The sequence below is a fragment of the Miscanthus floridulus genome, chromosome 10, assembly GCF_019320115.1.
Source record: "Miscanthus floridulus cultivar M001 chromosome 10, ASM1932011v1, whole genome shotgun sequence".
Lineage (NCBI taxonomy): Eukaryota > Viridiplantae > Streptophyta > Magnoliopsida > Poales > Poaceae > Miscanthus > Miscanthus floridulus.
This window is the reverse complement of record NC_089589.1, coordinates 113,563,027-113,585,435: the sequence shown is the minus strand read 5'-3', so window position 1 is coordinate 113,585,435 and position 22,409 is coordinate 113,563,027. Positions and strand designations below refer to the sequence as shown.

Genomic DNA, 22,409 nt, shown 5'->3' with positions numbered 1-22,409 from the left:
CGGGAGGAGTACAAGGGGCACGGCGATCCTGCGACGGGAGGAGTACAAGGGGCACGGCGATCCTGCGACGGGCGCGTACGAGGAATACCGATCGGCATGCAACGAAGGGAAGCCGTCGGGTGTACCAGTCAACAACCTCAACTGGTGGGCCCTCCTTTTTTTTGTTTTGGCAAGTTAAAAATAGGGAATTGTTGGAGAGAGCTTATTTTTCACTTGGTATATTATTATAGCAACTTGCCAAAACACAACATTTGGCAAGTGATTTTTACCAAACTGTTGGAGATGCTCTATACCAACTCATTTTTTAAAAGGGTTCTTTTGGGCTTTTTTTATAAGGTTCTTTTTAGGCTTTTGCGGTTTTGCCCCGCTTTGAACTCGAACAGTCGTAGTCCACCGCTTCACCTCCACGACAGTCAGCAGCACAGCGCAACTCTACCTCTTCCCTCCTAGACCTGCCCACCAAGCTCTGCCGGTGGCAGGGCCGCCACCACCGCCTCCGCCCGAACATCAAGAGGAGGGGCACGATTCACCCTGCCGCGGTGGTCGATTTCCGGTAATTCGCTAGCATTCCTACCCCCGAACTCGACGCTCCTCTGTCCCTACTCGCTCGCCTCCACCCACTCCCGCCGCGGGTCACGCGCGCAAGGTTTTCGATGCATTGCCTGTTTGCCTACGACTGTGATGCGAGCACGCGCCGCCCGCGGTGCTCGCGTTTTGCTGCCATTTTATTAACGCAATGTGTGTCCTCGCTGACGGCTGCTGTTTTTTTTTCGATCATATTTGCAGGGTCAGATCGACCAATGGCGGATACCACGGGAGCATCGTGGTCGGACATCCGCTGGACCTCGCCGGCCGGATCCTCCACCGCCTGCCTGCCCACGTCGACCGCGTCCGGTTCGGCGCCGTGTGCCCCCAGTGGCGTGCGGCCACGCGGCACGGGCCCCTACCCCCGCCACTGCCTCTGCTCCTGCTCTCGGACGCTAGGGTGTACAGCCTGCCCGGAAGCGAGCCGTTCCACTTCCCTGGCTGCACGGGGTACACCGACGCTTGTGGCGACTGGTTAGTGTTTTCAAGTGAAGAGGGCTGCTTCCTGAGGGATCCTTTGTCCAATGCCTCTGTGACACTTCCACCTCTGTCCCGTGTCCGAGCTCAGCTTGTCGGCAGGGATGGTGGAGCAGTTTGAAGTCAAGCCCCCTCTATTGCCCCCGCAACACTGTGTGTGGGTGATGAGTCCGTTGATGTGGCAACCCTAGCATGGATGGAAATGGCTGAAACGTTGAAGTTGGAGAAGGAGCCAAAGTGTTGCATACTGTGGCTCAGTTCATCCAGTCTCATTGTAGCAACAATCAATTTCAGGGGAGGCAAACGGATTGCAGTGTGCCAGCCAGGGGCTACCTCGTGGTGGTCTGTATGGGCGGAAAGTCGCTGTTTCAGCTTTGTTGACATCCATGGATTTCTCAAATACGAAAGGTCATCAAATGTCCATGTTTGGACATATGTTATTTCCTAAGAGGTGACAAGATAGCCTATCGTGTTGAATCACGTGGTGTGTTGCTGGTGGTGTTGAGAAAGTTGGGCCACCCATTCGATGACCTGGATGGTCCCAATGCAGCTGGACATAATGAGTTCGGGGTGTTTGAAGCTGACCTCAGTCAGTCACAGTGGCTTAAGGTGACGACGATCGGGAACAACGAGATTTTGTTTCTACGTCGACGATGCAGCAGGTCTGTTTGTGTTACTCGTAACGCGTTGCCAGGGGACTGTATCTTCTTCCTGGAGAATGGCTGGGATTGCAGTTTGTGTGCTGGCTCAGGTTCTTGCAGGGTCTACAGCAAGACGGACGGCAGGGTCTCCAACCCTCTGCCAACTCTGTCATGGGAGCCTGGCATTGTGTTTGGGACTTGGCTCTTCCCTCAGAACTGAAGTGAAGCTGTTGCTGAGCTAGGTGCTAAATTTGTCAAACCAACTTATCTTATCCTCGTAGTATGTTTAATGGTCTCTGTTAATAACAGAAGCTAAGTGTATCAGTACTTTTCTGGTCGAAGTATGGTGTGACTATGTGCTGATTGTGTCATTATCAATCTGTAAACATCTGATGGATCTTTTGGCATTGTTATCAACCTTCTTGCTACACCTACAATGAGATGCAAAGCATGGCAGTACTAGAGGAACACCGTCCCTTGCAGCAGGACTGGAGACTTGCCAACCTAGTCCCAAACTACTACAGTCCCTTCGCAGGTAGTAGCAGCGAGCCCAGTAGCAGTGGGTGTGAAATGATGCACCCTTACGATCTGGGTGCTTGTTCAAGGCTCCCATCGACACAGTAGGGAAACTCATCCCAAAGTGCATGGCCAGATCTTATATGTTTTCATTGCATTTTGCATGTTGCATGAAAGATAACTTCTGCCGCTAAGCACGAGACGTGGGAGACAAGCTCATTGTCTCCCACGTCTCGTGCTTAGCGGCAGAAGTTATCTTTCATGGGTTTTTTTTTTTTTTTTGCACCTAACAATATGTATGCATGAATCCTTGTATCCCTTTTGTTATTTAGATCAATGATATTAATGGATGTTATATTTTGTGGTGTTGCTACTTTATTTGCACATATCCGTACATACCACGATACCGAGCATCTACGAAGTATGAGATGTTTTGTGTGTGATGCACGTGGACTACCCGGCACCTGCTGTAGTGGCTGGCAGTAGTAGCAGACCCAGGACAAAAATGAAGCCTGATCCAGACTTAAGGCACCGATTAGGTCATGTGATTCAAAGAATGCTGCAATCGCTACGTGTGCCGGTGCCGGAGCCCAAGCGGGCGCCCTGGGTCCACCACTTGCTGGTAGTGACTTTGTTTCTGTTGACAATGGTGATGCCTATGGGCGCCACTCCTTTTACTTGAATCGTCGTTGTGGGCCCTGCTCTTCTTCGTCGCGCATCCTGGCAGGTTGTGGATCTCCTGGGTGAAATCCCTGCACATTCAATCGGTCCACAACATCCTTGGATGTTGTTTCCTCCTTGGAGGTATCCGTTGGGAGAGACCACTGATATTGCCCACAAGTCTTCTCTCGGCGGTGTTTTGAGCGTGCACAGGGATGTTGTAGTTTGTTTGGGCTTTGTGAGAAGAATCTCAACTGTAGCTCACAAGCAATGATCGGGTCAGCCATATCAGTTATCATTGGTGATTGCTGGTCAAGTGCTACTTGATAATTTGGTTGGCAGATGGCAGAGGACAGTTAGTGAACTTCGGTGACATGTGAGATGCTTTAGATTCATTGTTCAGCAGCTTGTTTTGCAGGAGTTTTTGTGGACTTTGACAATCTCACTTCATAGACATGGGAATAGGTGGAAGCGGAACCACATCCAGCTTCCTCTATAGGTGGATAGTAGATTGATGGGTGGTTTGAGTTATATGCTCAGTCTGCGATTCTAAATTTGCTTAGAGCCTAGTCGGTCGCATTCATATTTCTTTAAACTGCAACTATTTTCATCTACTAGTACGTGCTTTTTTATTCCGATGAAGATCGAGAGAGCTTTGTTAACTTGGAATGAATGCTATATATTGTAATCATTTGTATGTGGTCCCAAAAATGCATGGTGACCCTGGCCTCAGCCACGCCGCCTTATGAATAGTTTTACTAGCTTGCAGAGCTAACTCATTTCACTACTGTAGTCAAGTAATTGGCTTTAAATCTATACTCTATACCCAACTTTCTGTGGTCGCCACACAAACACAACTTCTCAAAGTGGATCCAGCTAACTACACGGTCGTACAAACATGGCTTTCATTCACTTTCTGATAGGGGCGACTGATGGACCACATGAACATATTATTTCTATATGACATTTTTTTTCTCTGCCATTGAATTCCTGATGGAAAGTGATGGTTTTTTTTTTTCTTTCCTGTCGAAATCATATGGAGTGATATCTTGCTAAAGCTAAGGTCCAGTGAACTCAACCCATCCTGGTTGAATACCACATCTCCATCGCTGCATCTTTCGATGACTAAAGCTGTAAAGCCCATCTCCTTGTCTACCAATGGCACGCAGGTGATATATTAATGGTCATTGTCAGGCATAATTCAAATTTTGGTGTTGAATTCAAATTAATGCTTTAGTAGGTCCCGTCTCCACAAAAGAGTTTAGCTTATATTCACTACTACAAAATAGTTTTCACCGATGATATTTTCACCGCCGGTTTTATTAAAACCATAGGTAGTAACTGATAACATATCATCACCCATTCGTAATAAAATTGGCAACGAAAATCATTTTCATGGTCGGTTGTGGAGAAAAACCAGTGATGAAAAATATCCTTGCTTTCACCACTGATTTGGTACAGGGACCAACGGTAAAAATCTAGCCTCACGAGGGTGTGCCTCTCTCTAGCATGATCTGCCTGCCCAACTAACATGTATATATTTGTGCTTCCTTAAAGTGTCTAACAAGCGGCCCCAATATTCTGGTGGTAAAGGATTGTCAGTCTACGTTCCTTAGGAGAGTTTCTTCACATAATGTTCTTTTAATGGATACTAGATCTTGCTGCCAGCAACAGGTAGCTTTAATTTTGTGGTCTTCAAAGTTTTGTATGGGTAAGGTGTTTGCAGGTATCCCTTTCCCTTGCTATCTGTTAGTGTGAGCTCAATCTCTAGCATGCGCTAAACAAACGAAGGAATAAGACAGAGCAGAGATTGGTCTTTATGTACTCTCTTATTTTTCTTAGAGGCTGTTTTGTGCCAAGTTATCATTTTATACTCTCTATTATATATTGTTTCTCTTGATGAATATCAAATATGAGGCACCTTTTGAGTATCTTTTTTAAAAAAACTTGAAGGAAAAAATCACCTTTAATAGCTCCTACTGAATCAAAGACACAAAGTACTTCACGCGTGCTGAACTGAACTGGTTTATTATTACTAGCCTAACACTGATGGCAAAGTATTCCTATCGGTGTGGAACCAACCGAAAGAAAAATTACAAATCACAAACCACACAGAGGAATGACAAAATTCATGTGTAGAAATGCCATAATGATTTTGACTTGACACTCCTTTCTTATCTACTACTGAATTATTGCTGCTGTCAAGCTTTCATACTTCACTACAGTGCGATTTCTATCTATAGCTGTGTCATTTGAATAGTCCAACGTTTGGTCATGTCATGTGCCATCCTTTTCTTACATGTCACATTGATGGTTGTCCCACATTTATTTCCCAGACAGAGATGCTATCTATAATGCTTTCCAAAGATAAAATATTTTCAGTCATTTGAATAGAAAAAATGTAGTAATCATTTAAAATTTTGGCCAGGTTCCTGTTGATGATTGGGCTACTACTGCAGATATTCATGCCTTATTTAACGACTTCCACCCCCACAGGATGGAAGGCGCACCAGGCAGCCACGGTAAAGTGCAGACAAACCACAATACAACCATCACCTTGCTGAAGAATGAAGATCCATAAGATGATTCCCAGCCTATGTACATGGCAGATCTCCATGCTCACTCTTATCACCAATATCCTCTTTGTTACATCCACCTCTCCATCTCCTAACCCTAGCCACCATGATTTCTTGGCGCTCTTATCCCTCAAATCCCACATAACAAGTGATGCACTGTCGTCATGGGATGCAGCAAGCAACGACACCAGCAAACCAGTTCCTAATTTCTGCAAATGGACTGGCGTGACCTGCGGCGACCGTCGCCACCCTGGCCATGTCACTGCCATAGATCTGCATGGCTATGGCCTTGGAGGCACCATCTCTCAAGACATCGGCAACCTCACATACCTCCACTTCATTGATCTGTCGTCCAATAACCTGGTAGGTGATATTCCCTCCAGCCTCGGCAATTGCAGAAGACTTCGTACTATAAATTTGGGCGCTAACCACTTCTCTGGTTCTATCCCTGCTCCTCTGAGTCACCTATCAAAGCTCGAAATTTTCAACGTCAGCCACAACACTCTGACCGGTGAAATTCCAACGACACTATTAATAAATGTCACAACGCTAATGGTCCTTAGTATTGAGGAAAACTCCTTTCAGGGCCAAATCCTTAGCTGGCTGAGCAACCTAACATCATTGACTCAGTTGTATCTTACTAGCAACAACTTCAGTGGCAACATCCCCGCAGATTTATGTAAGTTAACCAACCTATCGATCTTTGATGTAATGGATAACAAGCTTGACGGACCTGTTCCTCCATCACTCTTCAATATTTCTTCTATCACTGTCATTAAGCTTGGCTTCAACCAGCTTGCAGGATCACTGCCACTTGATATTGGCTTGAAGCTTCCCAAGCTAATTGTTTTGGCCACATTTGCAAACAATTACTTTGAGGGCCAAATACCAGCTTCCTTATCAAATGCATCTGAACTCCAATTTCTGCAACTTCGTGAAAACCGATATCATGGTCTGATCCCACGGGATATTGGTATTCATGGTAAATTGAAGATGTTTTCGGTAGGGCACAATGAACTACAAACCACAAAGCCTAGGGATTGGGAGTTTCTCACATCCTTAACCAACTGTAGCAACTTGACAGCAGTTGACCTTGAACAAAACAACTTTGTAGGTGCTATGCCAGTTACTATCGCCAACCTATCTCGACAACTCGAGTGGCTTACAATTGGCACAAATCACATAGCCGGGACCGTATCTTGGGTAGGGATGTTCCACAAACTTACAAAGCTTAACCTTAGCAATAACCTATTCACAGGCACCTTACCTATAGAAATTGGCCAGCTTTCTAGCCTCCAGTTTCTTGATCTGAGTCATAATGCATTTGAAGGGCAGATTCCACAATCATTAGGCAACATCACACCACTGAGTAGCCTTTCCCTATCTAATAACTTTCTGAACAACAGCATTCCGGCAAGCCTTGGCAAATTAACGCATATTGGATCCATGGATCTTTCTTGTAACCTGTTGACGGGCCAAATCCCACTGGAGATATTTAGTATTCCTTCCCTGACCAAACTTCTTAACCTTTCCAGAAATGCTCTAAGTGGGGCAATTCCAACACAGATTGGGCACTTGAAGAGCCTCAGCACAATGGACCTCTCAATGAATAAGCTAGATGGTGAAATCCCAGAGGCTATTGAGGGTTGTGTCCAACTGCGATTCCTATACCTACAAGGAAATCTACTGCAAGAGCAAATCCCAAAAGGGTTGAATACTCTGGGAGTGCTTGAAAAATTGGATCTCTCGAGCAATAAGTTAACAGGACCCATACCCAAATTTCTAGAGGGCATTAGATCTCTAAGCTATCTAAACCTGTCCTTCAATAACCTATCTGGTCCTGTGCCAGATGCAGGTGTCTTTTCTAATTCCACTATATTGTCGGTCACAGGTAACACCATGCTATGTGGTGGTCCTCCATTCTTGCAACTCCATTCATGCCCATCTATACCTTCTCACAAGGCTTCACCGCATCGATTGCAGATATTTATCTTTGGAGCTATTGGATTATTCATCTTTTGTGTATGCTCCGTAACTGCTTATTGCTTTATTAAGAGAAGGACCACATCAACTTTTGTTCATCATGAGTACCTATTCTTTAATGAGGAGCATGAGAGAATATCCTATGCCGAGCTACATAAAGCAACAGGATCATTCTCTCCAGCAAATTTGATTGGTTCTGGAAGCTCTGGTAAAGTGTACTTTGGAAATTTAACTTCTGGTGAGAATTTAGCTACCGTAGCAATCAAGGTTCTTGATCTTGGCCAACAAGGAGTCAGTAGAAGCTTTTTAGCTGAGTGTAATGCTCTAAAGAGGATCTGCCACCGGAAATTAGTGAAGGTGATCACCATGTGCAGTAGCTTGGACCATAATGGTGATGAATTCAAGGCACTTGTCCTAGAATATATTTGCAATGGGAGTTTAGATGAGTGGCTGCATCCAGACAAAATGACAAATAGCATGATCAGAAGAAGTCTAAGTTTGATGAAAAGACTCGACATTGCTATTGACGTTGCAGAGGCATTGGAATATCTTCATGATCATATTGATCCAAGTATAGTTCATTGTGACATTAAACCAAGCAACATACTTCTAGATGATGATTTGGTTGGACATGTTACAGACTTCGGTTTAGCAAAGATAATGTCGTCTGAAGCAGGCAGGAAAAACCATCCTGAAACTGAAGGCAGCTCATTTGCAGTTAAAGGCACAATTGGATATATCCCCCCAGGTCAGTAATCAAACGGTTGTTGATACATATGAATATGTTGCTGTTCTGAAGATTATTTATCTGATAAACTGATAATATTAAATATTTATGTGATCTAATTATAATGTAGCCAATGAAATTTCCTTTTCTGTATATCCCAGAGTATGGATCAGGATGTGATGTCTCCACGGATGGTGATACATATAGCTACGGGGTACTCCTGTTAGAAATGTTTACTGGAAGAAGGCCAACTGACAGTTTCAACGATGGCGTGCCAAATCTTGTCAGCTTTGTTAAGATGGCTTATCCTAATAATATACTAGAGATACTTGATGTTACTGCATCATACAGTAGAAACACAGACACCCAAGCTATCCTAGATTCCTAGATATTCTCGTTTATCCAATATTTAGAGTTGCTTTAGCATGTTGCAATGACTCACCAAGACAAAGAATGAAGATGCACGACATAGTGGAGGAGTTGAATGCTATAAAAATGGCATGCGCTGTTCAGATGCCCTACTCATAAATTACGGGCTGGCACATGAACTAGGCTGGCAATAAGATGGTTCATTTTAGTCTACAAGCTTGCTAATATCCCTTGTGAACCTCCAAGTTTGCTAATTTCCTTGTGAACCTCCGATTTGTAAAAGGACTTTTATTGGTGATTCTTAAGTCAAGTATATTGCCACTGATTTTTACTTTACAATATGTTTAATTTCTTTTAATCGTCTATACCTAAATAGGAATCGATCAACAATAGGCCAATGAAACCAAACTAAAAATACATCGCCAATACTTCCTGCCGATCCATCCATCAGCCACATCAAAAATCTGCTGCAGATCATCAGTCGCACGGCATAAAGAACAGGCCACTAGCGATCCATCCATCAGCAAAACGGAAGAACACTGGCGAACTTACTGCAGGAGCTCTGGAGCACTGATCCCGGTACGTGGGCGGCGCATCTACGCTACATAGAAGTTGAAGGGGCATGCACTACGTTGTTCGAGCACGGTATGAATGTCTCATATTGCAGACTTAGTTTACCTTCTCAAGCACGACTATGTTTTAACACTTATCTACTGCAGTAAAAAAATGTATATATGTACTTCTTCTCCAGTTCGTTGGTAGTGAAAGAAGTTTCTCTCTGCCTAATATCATTGAGAATATGCCTCAAAAGATATGATTTAGAATTTGACACTATGGTCAAGCAACAAAAATTGTTCAGATTGAGTCTCGATGTCTTTTTCCCCCTTTCCTCTACTTCAATGTCCCATCCTTGCATACAAAAAAACATATAAATCCAGATATCATGTACAACGATTATTTTCAGAATGCTATTTTATTTTATTGTGTTTTAACCATTGTGGCTAAATTCTACAACTGCATTTTTCCACTTCCACACCAGACGACAAACATCATAAGTGAATGAAATATACTGATGAATTCACAACAAATGTTGATGCATAGAAGGCTCTAATAAAAATAATATGTATTCTTCCACAATTTTACTATATCTCACTCCATCAATCCTCTTCAAGTCAATGCTACAAAATTCCCGCAGCAACGCGCGGGATATCATCTAGTATCTATAATACTAAAGAACAATATAATTCAGGGCTCTAATACAATTTTTGTATCCAAGTAGCTAATAACACTTGTCCACTGAGTCGGTTCATTTTTTCACAACCACAAGATTGTGCACCCTTTCGATTAGAGCATCTCGAACAAATCCCTTGTCTTCTATCAAACATGTCTCATGTTTTTTTTCACCTACTCCAGCAGTATACTCATGGTACCTCCACCTTAAAGTATCTTTGATATATGGGGTCCACCTACCAATGGCCTTTTGACATTTGAGGTCCACCTACCAATGACTAAACTTTTTTATTTTTGTTTTTTATGCCCCTATCCCATGGCCGAAAACATCACAATGGATGCTTCTTGCAGGACATGTTGAGCACCTTGCAATGGGAGTTGACGTAGATGCTACTCACAAGTCACAAAGGTGGGGCTGCATGCCAGGCAGTATTTAGGGAGGAGCGGCTAGACATGTAGCCGATGTTGCACTACTGCAAGCCTGCACAATATCTTTGTTCCCTTGAGACCAGTGCACCACTCCAAGGTCTTTTGCACAACCAAATGGTTGAAGCGACGGTGGCTGGGTGCCAGTTGTGAGGCAGCCACAACGCCAGTAGACAAGTGTGGGAGAGATTTTGGCTTCCGCCAACACTTATTAGACTGGTACTTTGTGCCCATGCCACTATACTTGTGCTTTTCCCTGCACTTGAACAACCCTCCGGCAGTGGGAGGTGGCAAGCAAGTGTTCACACCAAAATTTGGTTGTTCCCTGCTAATGTAGGAAAACCAAGCTGGCCAGTGAACTTGAACCTTTGTGTGAAGGCTGATTTAGAGGGGATGGAGGGGGAGATGGCTTGGGGTGACTCACCATACTGTGGGTATACTCCATGTGCAGCAGCTTGCACTAGGAAGGCTTAGGGAAGGAGATTGACCTTGAGACACCACCATGAACACGAGGAAGAAAATGAAGCTTGGGGCTTCCATCTCTGACTTCGGCGAGGTTGAGGGCGTGGTTGTGGTGGGGAAGCTCGTCGTTGGTTGGCTCCTCCAGCATGGTGGACTCCTCCTCCTCCTCCTTCCTCTCCTCCTCTTCTTATTCTTCACACAATTCTAGTAGCAAGCTTAACTACTACAACTAGTGAGCTACACAAGTCAAGCAACTAAACTACTCTACTCACTAGATAAGAGCTACTACTACAAAAGCTACAACAAGCAAACACATGTAAAGTAAATGCAAGTGTAGTAGTGAGCAAACCACCGAGGACAAGAGACACAATGATTTTTATCCCTGTTGAGATGAGTCCTTTAGACTATCGCTTCACAAGCCTTGCAAGTACCCTAGCTCGTCCCCCAACTTGGACACTTGTGCAAAAGCCGGCATGTCACCAAGAACCACTTCAATCCTCCTTGATTATACTAGAGTTGCTCTTCTTGTACTCCTGCAGGGATGAGCACAAATCCCCTCACAATGCAACTGATCAGAGCCTCTGCATAATCACCAAGTAGTGCTTCAACAATCTACCATAGCTCCAAGCCGTCTAGGTGGTGGCAACCACCAAGAGTAACAAGAACTCCATTGTGAGAATGATTCACCAAGTGCCACTAGATGCAAATTCTCAATGCAAGGCACAAGAAACTCTCCAATCTCACACAAATGCAATCTCTAGAAAAGCAAGTGAGTGGAGTGTGTTTCTCAATCCTAGGGTATGCGGAGTGATGAATATCTAACACTAGGGTTATGAAAACTCGTGGATTAGCACCATGATAGCATATTTAACCCCTTGACCGGTTCTCCTAATCGGTTAGGGGCTCGGAAGCTACACCCAATGGGTGCACTCGTGCGCCCCCGTTGGGTCTCGACCAGAGCCCGTGGGCCTCGAGCCTCCATCTCCTAGGGGCTCTAGCCGAGTGAAGTTGGCTCGGGAGTAGGGCAAGAACCTAGGACAGCCAAGGACGTCATCGCCCGAGGGACCCAACTGACCAAATGAGACTCGGTAGGGTGGCTTGGGTAGATGCCGTAGAGCTCTCGACAAGACCCTGCCACAACGGCAAGAGCCTCACACCTCGCAGAGGCATAGTGCCTTTAGCTCTATTAGGGCACTGCTCCCTTCTCCTTAGTGTGGAGCTACCCGCTTATTTCTATGACGGGTCATGCTCAAGATAACACATAAGGGACAAGGGAGGTGCCAGAACCCCTAGGCTTCATCTCCATTGGCATGCAAGGAATGTTAGAGGGCGGGTGAGCCAGGGAGGGTTGGAACGACAAGCTCTCGGTCATCCTGGACCTACCACTGTCATCTACAAAAGCTGCCATGGGCAGTTTCTACGTTGTTGACCATGACCACACCTGGAGCGGCGATGCCCCCAATGGCTCAAAGATGAAGACAACGTAGCTAGAGCCCTCGGATGGATATCAAGGAAGCTAGAGAAAACACCAAACTTTGTATGCCCCTTGCCCTCCGAAGATATAATGATGGGCAAGGGAACCCTTAGCGGGGATGGACCCATCAAACACTCGATCAACAAATTGAACTCATTCCCAAAACCCTAGATCAGAACTAGCCATATGCTCTCCTACTCTCTCTCTCAATTATAAGAACTCACTTGATCATTCTAACATGAAGAACTCTCTGCTAGACGTAGGGCTTCAAAGCTCGAACAAGGATAAACCTTCTTGTGTCTTGAATGTTAACAACAAAAGTCCCAACCATTCATCACTAGCCGTGGTTACAAACCCAGGACAGTTTGGTCATTGGGTAGTGTTGACGATCACTAGCACCAATTATAAACCGTCAATATAACCTGCATATATACTTGATTTTGTCACAAAATAAAGGAATAGGGGTTTAAACTAATGAATTCCATGAGCTTTGGTGAATATATGAATGCAGAAGGATTTATCCAAAAAACAGCCCCAGGGACCACCGTCATACTCTCCAAACAAGCAAACCGACATTAGAAAGAGATTCGGCTTGCGAAACCTGTGGAAAACAACTCAAGACGGAGTCTAGAAGCTTCCACCAGAAGGTGGGGCCCACCTATCACAGAGACAGGCTAGCTGGCCCCACCTGTAGGTCAGCGTCTCCTTTCTACGTCGATTTCCCACCGCCTTTGAGAGTCCATCTCTACCGTTGATCAAGGTCGATTCATCCAACGGTGATCGAGGGAGTTGACATGGATCGATGACATGGCAATTCCATGCCCCTACTCCACCTTGATTCCTTACCCCCTACTCCACCTCGGCCTATATAAGGACGCCCAGACCCCTCTCCCTAGAGCCATCCTAGAACCCTAATTCATATTCTCCTCGTTAGGAGCTAGCTATCAAGAGAAGATTAGTCCTCCATAGCATCTAGTCTTGTAAATAATAGTGAGATGGAGAGTGAGGGAAGAGTTTGGAGAAGGTGCCAGCCTATCGGTGCTCTCTCTATGTGTCGGTGTTTCATAAATCGGACTAGTAAATTTATATGATTGTCACGCTGCTCTAGGAAGACAATGGTAGCATCCAATAGACACGAGGATTTATACTGGTTTAGCCTGGAGCCCTATGTCCAGTCTCAGAGATGATCGAGTGTGTGTTCCTTGCTTGAATGCTCTAAAGTTCTTATAATGGGGGGTACAAGAATGGTGAAAGAGGTGGTACAACCTAAGCTAGACGAGGGGCAGCCCGAAGAGAAGCTCCAGGAGCCCTACTGCTATAGATGGAATGGTAGAGGATGAAGAATGTGAAGATGTCCCCAGGTGGGTGCCCTGGCTGCCCTTACATAGAGTTTGGAGCCAGGGCTTGATACAAAGAGGAGGTTCCCCCGACCAAAGGGTCGTGAGCCTGAGGGAGGTCCTAACTAACTTGGCTTGCAAGCTATGTCATCTTTTGGTGTCCGTCAGGGTGTGGCCATCATCATGGCCTTGTGGCCATGTTGCGACAGGGCGAGATGTGGTTCCACTATGTCGACCATGGCGAGCACTATAGGCACATCGGTGGTTCATCAGCCATCTAGTGTAACATGATGTCCGTCATGGTCTTCGTCACCGCTTCTAGGTTCCCCGAGGTGTCATACCCATAGCAGGTAGATGCCCCGGGTCGTCGTTCATCTAGTCATTTCTCGGGGCTGAGGGCCATGACCCCGATCATTGGGGTTGGGGTTTTCAGCCGATCTGGTCAACCTCTGAGCTGAGACCCTTGTCGTGGCTCCCATTTCATAGTGGGTAGGACCGTATACCTGCCTAGTTGGGCCGTGTCTGGTTGGTGGTCATCGTACCCGTCGTTACCGCCTCGAGGCGGTGTTGTCTTGTCCGTGCAGTGTCGCACAGGGTTGGCATCTGACCGGGCTGAGGTGACTACTGTCGCCTTGGTCCTTATGGGGTTAGTGCGGTGAGCTTGGCGATGTCAGGGTAGGCTCGCTTGGCAAGGCGCGACCTCTTTCTATCTCTTTTGGAGGTCATGATGGAGAGAGGTCGTACGCTTTGCGAGCGTGGTGAGACCAAGGCAGGTGGAAGGGGTGGTGAATATCCTCGACCTCAACACCTGGCCTAACCTATTTGGCTTTTGTTGGGCTTTATACGTTTGAGCCTTTGTCTGTTGTTGCGTTGTCAGCTATGCGGCCCACCATCTAATCGATGCCTTGAGATACCCTGGGGTTATTACCCCGACAGTAGCCCCCGAGTGTTTTTGTGATCATGAAATGATCATGAAAGCACTGGTATGCGCGTATGTCATGCCGTGGACTCACAGTCATAGCTTATTCATGCTCCGTTGCTCGGCTCCTTGCTGGTCGATGTATTCAATGCGGTGAGCAGTTGTCATGTTTTTCTTTGTCAGGGTGTCCTGATGATGCGGTACTCGACTGTCGTGTCTATGGGCTGTGCATCAGGGCTTGCATTCTAGGTGGGACCAAGTGGTCTCATCGACGCTGTACCGGCCCTGCCTTTAGGAAGATCTCGATTTTTTCTAATCTTTCATGCCTCCTATTGCTCGCCACATGGTGAGGGAGTCTTAGGCTATTCAATCCACCCTTGGGCTTATAAGTGAGGGCCTACCTCCGTCTAGGATACCTCTGGTGTCGAGATTCCTTTGGCCCCTTCGAGGGGCTAAGCTTTGACGGGGGAGTGAGAAAGGTCTTTGAAGGGAACCGCGTGGTTCTCGGGCATGCGTCCTGCTAGAGACCATCCGTGGCGTCCAGAGGCTATCAATGGTAGTTCCAACAGTCGATGCTAGAATGGATTTTGTGAGTCAGAGGGCAAGGGGTCGAGCAACGATCGGTGTCGCTCCCGGCTCCCCTTAGAGTCCTACGCGCTGGTCATTGGCCTACCCGGACTGTCGGCGGGGACGGGAGGAGGATGAAGCAGTGCTTCCCCAACACTCCACCCCCATTAGATGGGGTAGGATGGTGACGCGGCCATACTGCTGCTGCCGACCGCCCCTTCCTCTGAAGCCAGAGGAGTTACGGTGGCACTCCTATGCGTTGCTCCTCAGCGGCACGATGCCGTCCCTGGCGGTGCTTGGCCTTGGGTTGTCAATTGGCATCACCATTGTGGTGACACCTTTCATTGATGTTTTAGTGGTGTGGCTATTTTTACTCCTACTGGAGGAATGTCCTTCTGACTCCTCTAGCAGCCTACGCCATGAGCCCACGAGCCATGGGTTCGGGGTCATCCCTTTGGCCCCGGCTCATTTGGAGAGGCTATTTTGTCTCGGTGTTTCGAGGGATCGTTCCCCCGACCTCTTTCTACACAGTTGCGAGGTTTCTTGCGGTCGTGCATCAGCTCGTAGGTCTTGGACCCTTTTGCTTTTTCCACGTGACCGAGCCATGATCATGTTTTGGGTTCTGCATTGCGCATCACCCCGGCTTTTTGCTCCATTGATCTCTCCCGGAGAGGTCATGAGCCCCTGACGGGTTATGGGTCTCTAGAGCAGGCCTTAGGTCTAAGACCTAGGATGCAGGGAGGAGTTAGCCATGGCTTGGCCCTAGCTTCCTTTAGGGTCTCGGGGACCCTACTCCGTCTTTCCCTGACGTCCTTGCCGACCCTGAGAGGTCATGTCGCCTTGTTGAAGGCGGGTTTGTTTCCACCCCACGCGGGGAGAGTCATGTCCATCGTAACCACATGGTCAAAGCGGTGCGCCTCGTCGGGGTCTTTGGGTAATTCAAGTGAGACCCGATATCCTCCACAATCGACGTGGAGTTCCACTGTGCCTCACGTGAGACGTCCCATAAATTGTCGGCAGTCAATCCCATTGGTCCCCAACCGCCTTTGTAGCGGCCAGACAGCAAGATGCCTTCCACCCACAGGGGGTCAACCTAGGAGACTTAGAAGCGGATGACTCCAACATAGGGAGAGATGGTCATGTGGCTCCGCACCAACGATTAGAGTCGCCGGCCCAAGAGTGAGTTTCCTAAGTACGACGTGGGGTCATGATTGCGGTGGGCCGCTCGATGCACGATCCCTAGGGGGCGGTCGGCCTCCCCGGTCACATCGTGGCATGATGGTGATTGCTCACGAATGGTCGTGCGCCGCGAAGTGTGGACACATAAATTGAAACGACAGAGGGAAAGTGGGGGTGTGCATAGCTTACTTGATTCGTGCCGTCGCTTGGGCAACCATCATTCCGCCCCTCTTCCAATCACTTCACCTGCTCTATGGGGTTTTCCAAGCGGTTAGTACATGTAATCGTGCGTGCGTGCTTTTGAGTGCCCTTAGTGGTTACAAATACACTTGGAGCATAACTGCGAGGATGCATTTGTCTTGAGTCGCCTACTCCTCCACTTCCCTGTCCCCGCTCTTGCCCATCTAGAGTTCCCTCCCTACTGGTGAGGATGAGTCACGACAAGCGGCCGTTGGGAGTGCTGTCCGGCATTGGCAGGGCGCCGTCACCTATCCGTCCTTGCCTGCGCGATCAAAGGTAAGTGCATTTGGATGATTCTCGAGTTCAAGGGTCCGACCTATGTTGATCCTGTGTGGCCTGCAGGGTTGCCTTCCATGCCACGCCCGTGGGGGCTGTCAACGCTACTTGCGCCGTGACCTCACCCACTGGGGGTCGAGCTCATCGTCATCTTCATCAGATGATCGGCGCGAGTTCCATGAGCTCATCCGCGGGGCAGATGAGGCTCACCAACGCTTCTCTGATGCCACCCATGAGGTACGCCTGCTGGAGCACTGTCTTGAGGCCATCCGGGTGGCCCTTGAGGCCTTGGAGAGGGAGACCACTGCCACGCAGGTGGCGGCCATCGATGCCCAAGCCTGCATCATGGGTAAGGATGCTTCTACGTCTTGTTATCCCGTATGTTGTTCATCGTCCCTGACCTTCCCGCCTTCTTGTTGCTAGCGTTGGAGGAGCAGCTGGTGGCTTCCCACCACAAGATGGAGGAGGCCCGCCTCTAGGAGGTTCTTCTAATGGAGGACCACGAATGCTCGGTGGTGGCCAGAATCCGATAGAGGGTCGGCATCGCTCTCGCCGCCCTATAGCTTCACATCAGTCAGGACTTCCATTAGGAGGCGCCTAGGTTTCTGGATCATGACAGCCAGGCGGAGCGAGCGGAGCTGGTTGGTGGCTTCACTGCTACTGCTACCGCCGTCGTGGCCACTGTAAACATGGAGGATATCCTCTGCGGTGGTGGTCAGGGGCCTTAGGTTGTACCTAGGGTCCTTTGATGAATGCAACCCTTCAGATTGTGTCCCATGTTTCTTTTTCTTTCGCGCGTCGGCTATTGATCTTGTTTATTTGAATGTCGTGGTCGTGGCCTTGCCTGGGGATTGACCTGCATAGTCTGGCTAGGTGTGGCTCTATTTTCGTGACCTTAATGTTGTTGGAGCAGTCCAGCGGTAGTGTGCCTGGTGCCGTTCTCTTTTCTATAGGTCGTGGTGATTTTTCTGATGAGCGTCAATGCGTAGTATGCCGTAGTTTAGCCCCTGCGAGAGAGCCTTGTCGTCCGGCATGCGCTGATCGACACAGGTCCCTTGGGGGCGCATGCGTCGTTAGAGTGTCGCCTTGACGCGCACTTGTTAGGGTGTATTGCGATCTCTAGGTACGGAAAGGACCTATTCATGATTAGGTACAAAATTTTTAGTGGGCTGGGAGCAGCCTTGATGCGAATACCAAGTGTCCCTACCACAGGTCATGGCCTTCGTCGCTCATGGTGTTCGACGCAGCGGGGCCTGGGGCTCAGGGCTTGATGAGTCATGGAGTGCACTATGTTGCGATCCCTCCCAAGCTTGCTGGTCGTGCCATTGTCGAGCCGCGTCATCACCTGCCTCGCCGTGCGCCACGGTCGAGGTCACAGAGTGCGGCCTTCACGTGCTCCCCTATCATGTAGGGAAGTCGTATTTAGGCTGAGCCCTAGGGGGCTAGCATGTGGCGGTCATGATGTCGTAATTCTCTCACTCACTGAGGTGGGCCTGCTGAAGGTCGCCCTCTATGGTGATGACCCCGCAAGGGCCGGGCATCTTGAGCTTCAGATAGGTGTAGTTGGGGACGGCCATGAACTTGGCATAACATGGCCGGCCTAGGATGGCATGGTAGGCTCTAGGAAAGTCTACTATCTCAACAGTGAGCATCTCCGTGCGGAAGTTGACTCAACCCCCGAACGTTACGGGTAAGTCAACCTAGCCGAGGGGGACGGCTTGGAGCCTGGGTATGACTCCGTGGAACAGAGCGCCGGACGGTTGTATAGCTGACCATGAGAGCACCGTGGCATCATAGGTCTTGGTGTAGAGAAGGTTGAGGCCACTCCCACCATCCATGAGGACTCGAGACAGGTGAGTCTTGTTGATAATCAGATCGACGAGGAGGAGGAAGCGTCTTGGTTGTAGAATGTGGTCGAGCTGATCCTTTCTATCGAAGGTGATCACGGTTTTCAACCATTTTAGGAAAGCTAGGATAGCTTCACCCAGGGCGGCCACATTGACCTCCCTAGCTATGAGCTTCTGCCAGCGCCTGAACTCATACGCCATCGGTCCACCAAAAATCATGAGGCACCCTCTAGGGTCAAGATACACATCGCCCTTCTCTTTGTTGTTAGCAGGTCCGGACGGCGCGCCCGTGCCAGTCATCTTGTAGTCACCACTGAAGTAGCGCTTGATGAGGTCACATTCTTCGAGTGTGTGCTTGACTGGATAGTCGTGATTGTGACATGGCATCTTGACTATCTTGTCAAAGCGGAAATGGCTGAGCATGCCAGTCTTCTACTTATGGACCCTATCAACGGCTACGACGAACTCACTGTCACAGTGCCTCCAACTGTCCTTCTTGCCTTTTATTTGCCGATTGCGGTCCTTAGCCTCATCTGTGGGCTCAGCTTGTGCCTTGCCCTTGTGCTTGTAGAAGATGGCACAGATGGCCTCCACGCCGGAGGCGTGACTTGTCGCGAGGTCGAGCAACTCCCGTGTCATTCGTGGTTTGCAGCACCTGAGCTCATGGATGAGCGCTTTGTTGGTCGTGCCGGATATGGATGCTCTGATCACATCACATCCATGATGTCGGGAAGCTCGTTGCACTGCTTGGAAAAGCAGTGGATGTACTCGCTAGAGTTTCTCCCACCCTCTGCTTGCAATCCTTGAGATCCCAGGAATTCCCAGGATGCATGTATGTGCCCTAAAAGTTTCCCACGAAGATGTGCTTGAAGTCTGTCCACAAATGGATGCTATTCACGGGGAGATGCTCGAGCCATGCTCCGGCACTTTCTATGAGGTAGAGCGGTAGGTACTGTATGATGAAGAGGTCATCGTCCGCCTTGCCTGCTCGATAGGCGAGATGAAAGTCCTCTAGCCACACGGCGGGATTGGTGTCCCCAGAATACTTGACAATGTTCGGCGGCGCGCATAAGCGCACCAGGAAACGTGTTTGCCGGATCCTTTTTACGAACGCCTGCGGTCTGCAGGCATCCAGGCTTGGGCTGCGTCAAGCGTCCCGCACCCTAGGGTCGCTATCACCATAGTGTAGCTGGTCTTTGCCCACCCAGTTGGGCCTAGGGTGCCTGGCACCTTGAGTTGGGCAGGCATTGTGATTTCCGACGTGATGGCTACATGCTGGGGAGGGTTCCAGCTCGTGTGTTGTGTTGCCATCGTCCGGTCAGAGCACGCTCAATGCGTGGTGCCCCTCGGGGGCGCCATGTGCCGATGAGATGTGCATGAAGCTAGCTTTGGGATGCCGCCTCTCCGCGGAGTTTTGGGCCTGCTGCACCACAACTGTTTCTAGCAGGTCTTGCAGCTCCTGATGGACGTGCTTTCCCTCATCGATTGATGGTTTATGGGCCATCTGCATGATCATGGTGGCCGCTGTGACATTCTAGCTGGAGCGAGGGAAGACCAGTGTCTCCCTTCTGCCCTGTTGGATCCGGTCGTAAACACGGCGCACTCGTACTCGCGCCCCCTCAGTGTCGAGGTGTTGAGGGCTAGGGCACCTATGGTCACAGTGTGTGTCAGCCTAATTAGCTTCTTGCGCCCTGGCTCACTCTAAGCGCTCCTAGTCGTACTTAGCCTATTCCCTAGGGGTGCGAGGAATCGGGTAGGCGTCGTCCTCTACATCCTCCGCCAGCACTGCCCCATCCTCTGAGAGGTGCAACATGTTGCATTCCCTCAGCAAAGGCTAGCTTCCCTTGGAATCAGACTCAGAGTCTGTGTTCTCTAGGGTTGCCAGCAAGAGGTCATAGAGGTACTCCGAGTCCCGCTCCATCATCCCCATGAACCTAGGGTAATCCAGCGTCATTGTGCGGCCATTGCGTCTGGCCAGCTCTCGCTCGAAGAGAGCGATCGCATCCCTCGTCTCAAAGGGCAGTGGAGTGCTAGGATTCCATAATTCAGCCTCTAGCAGCAAGGGCCCACCTTCGGAGAGTTGGCCGAAAGCATTTGCCAACACGTAAAACACGCGTTGGCTCAGCTCTGGCTCGAGGGTCACCCTGAGGTATGCATCGATCTTGCATGCTAGCGCACCAGAATCGATGATCGTGCCTCTGGCTTGCGCCGACCCATGATTAGGCATCGAGATGTATGGTGGAGTTGCATTCTCTTTGCTTAGCCGTAGCTGACCTAGGCAGTCGGCTACAAAGTCTAGGTCCCCAAAGCACAGAGCTTGACCGAGAATAAGACCATCCACGGGAGCTGGCTTGTCGATATTGGTGAACTCAAGGCTTCTGAATTGGATGCGGCCACCAGGGGCCATGCCAAGAGCGAGTCCGATGTGAGTGTAGGGAGCCATTGCTTCCTTCTCAATAATCAAGAGTGCGCAACTGTCCCCTGCCTGGCATACCAACTATCAGTGTTTCATAAACCAGACTAATAAATTTATACGATTGTCGCGCTGCTCTAGGAAGACGATGGTAGCATCCAATAGACATGAGGATTTATATTGGTTCAGGATAGAACCCTATGCCTAGTCTCAGAGATGATCGAGTGCATGTTCCTCGCTTGAATGCTCTGAAGTTCTTACAATGGGGTGCAAGAATGGTGAAAGAGGTGGTACAACCTAAGCTAGATGAGGGGCAGCCTGAAGAGAAGCTCTAGGAGCCCTACTGCTTTGGATGGAATGGTAGAGGATGAAGAATGTGAAGATGTCCCCAGGTGGGTGCCCTGGCTGCCCTTATATAGAGTTCGGAGCCAGGGCTTGATACAAAGAGGAGGTTCCCCTGACCGAAGGGTTGTGAGCCTGAGTGAGGTCCTAACTAACTTAGCTTGCAAGCTACACCATCTTCTGGTGTCCGTCCAGGCATGGCCATCATCATGGTCTTGTGGCCGCATTGTGGCAAGGCGAGATGTGGTGCTACTGTGCCGACCGTGGCGGGCACTATAGGCACATCAGTGGTTCATCAGCCATCCTGTGCAACGTGGTGTCCATCATGGTCTTCATCGCCACTTCCAGGTTCCTCGGAGTGTTGTACCCATAGTAGGTAGCTACCCCGAATCGTCGTTAATCTGGTCATTTCTCAAGGCTAAGGGCCACGACCCCGATCATCGGGGTTAGGGTTTTCAACTAGACTGGTCGGCCTCTATGCTGAGACCCTTGTCATTGCTCCCATTCCGCAGTGGGTAGGACCATATACCTGCCTGGTTAGGCTATGTCTGGTCGATGGTCATCGTACCCGTCGTTACCACCTCGAGGCGGTGTTGTCTTGTCCATGCAACGCGGCATAGGGTTGGCGTCTGACCGGGCTGAGGTGACTATTGTTGCCTTGGTCCTAATGGGGTTAGTGTGGCGTGCTTGCCCCTATCAGGGTAGGTTCGCTTGGCAAGGCGTGACCTCTTTCTATGTCTTTCCAGATGTCATGATGGAGAGAGGTCGTATTGATGTAGACTAGGCTCGATCTTCCAAAAGGTATGATAGCGTCGATTGGTGGAGACTCGACGTTCACGATCTAGGCTTTGAACCAAGATTGATTCAGACCCCCACAACCGTTACACCACTGCTCCATTGGTTATCAACCACGCGAACGCGATTGACCTCGTCGAGAAGGCTTTCCTACAAGCGAATCGAGAACACAAGCAAGAACGAGATAAACGCAATCTGAAATTGCAAATAAATATGAGGCTTATGATAATGAGAAAGAGTTCAAGTCTTTATTTGAAAGGACTAATCGCCACAGGCGAACAAGATCAAGAACTGGGGCCCTAGTTCACAGCAAGCGGCCTTGGCGGCGATAGTTGCAGCAAAACAACGTCTGTTTCACGAGAAAATCA

At 48.8% G+C, this 22,409-nt stretch overlaps 2 pseudogenes; both read left to right on the top strand.

Annotated features, from left to right (window-relative positions):
* The first annotated feature begins 800 nt into the window (after positions 1–800).
* Positions 801–2,039, top strand: LOC136485377 (uncharacterized; annotated as a pseudogene).
* A 3,327-nt stretch (positions 2,040–5,366) lies between these two features.
* LOC136486985 (probable LRR receptor-like serine/threonine-protein kinase At3g47570) lies at positions 5,367–9,001 on the top strand (annotated as a pseudogene).
* Positions 9,002–22,409: the final 13,408 nt, after the last annotated feature.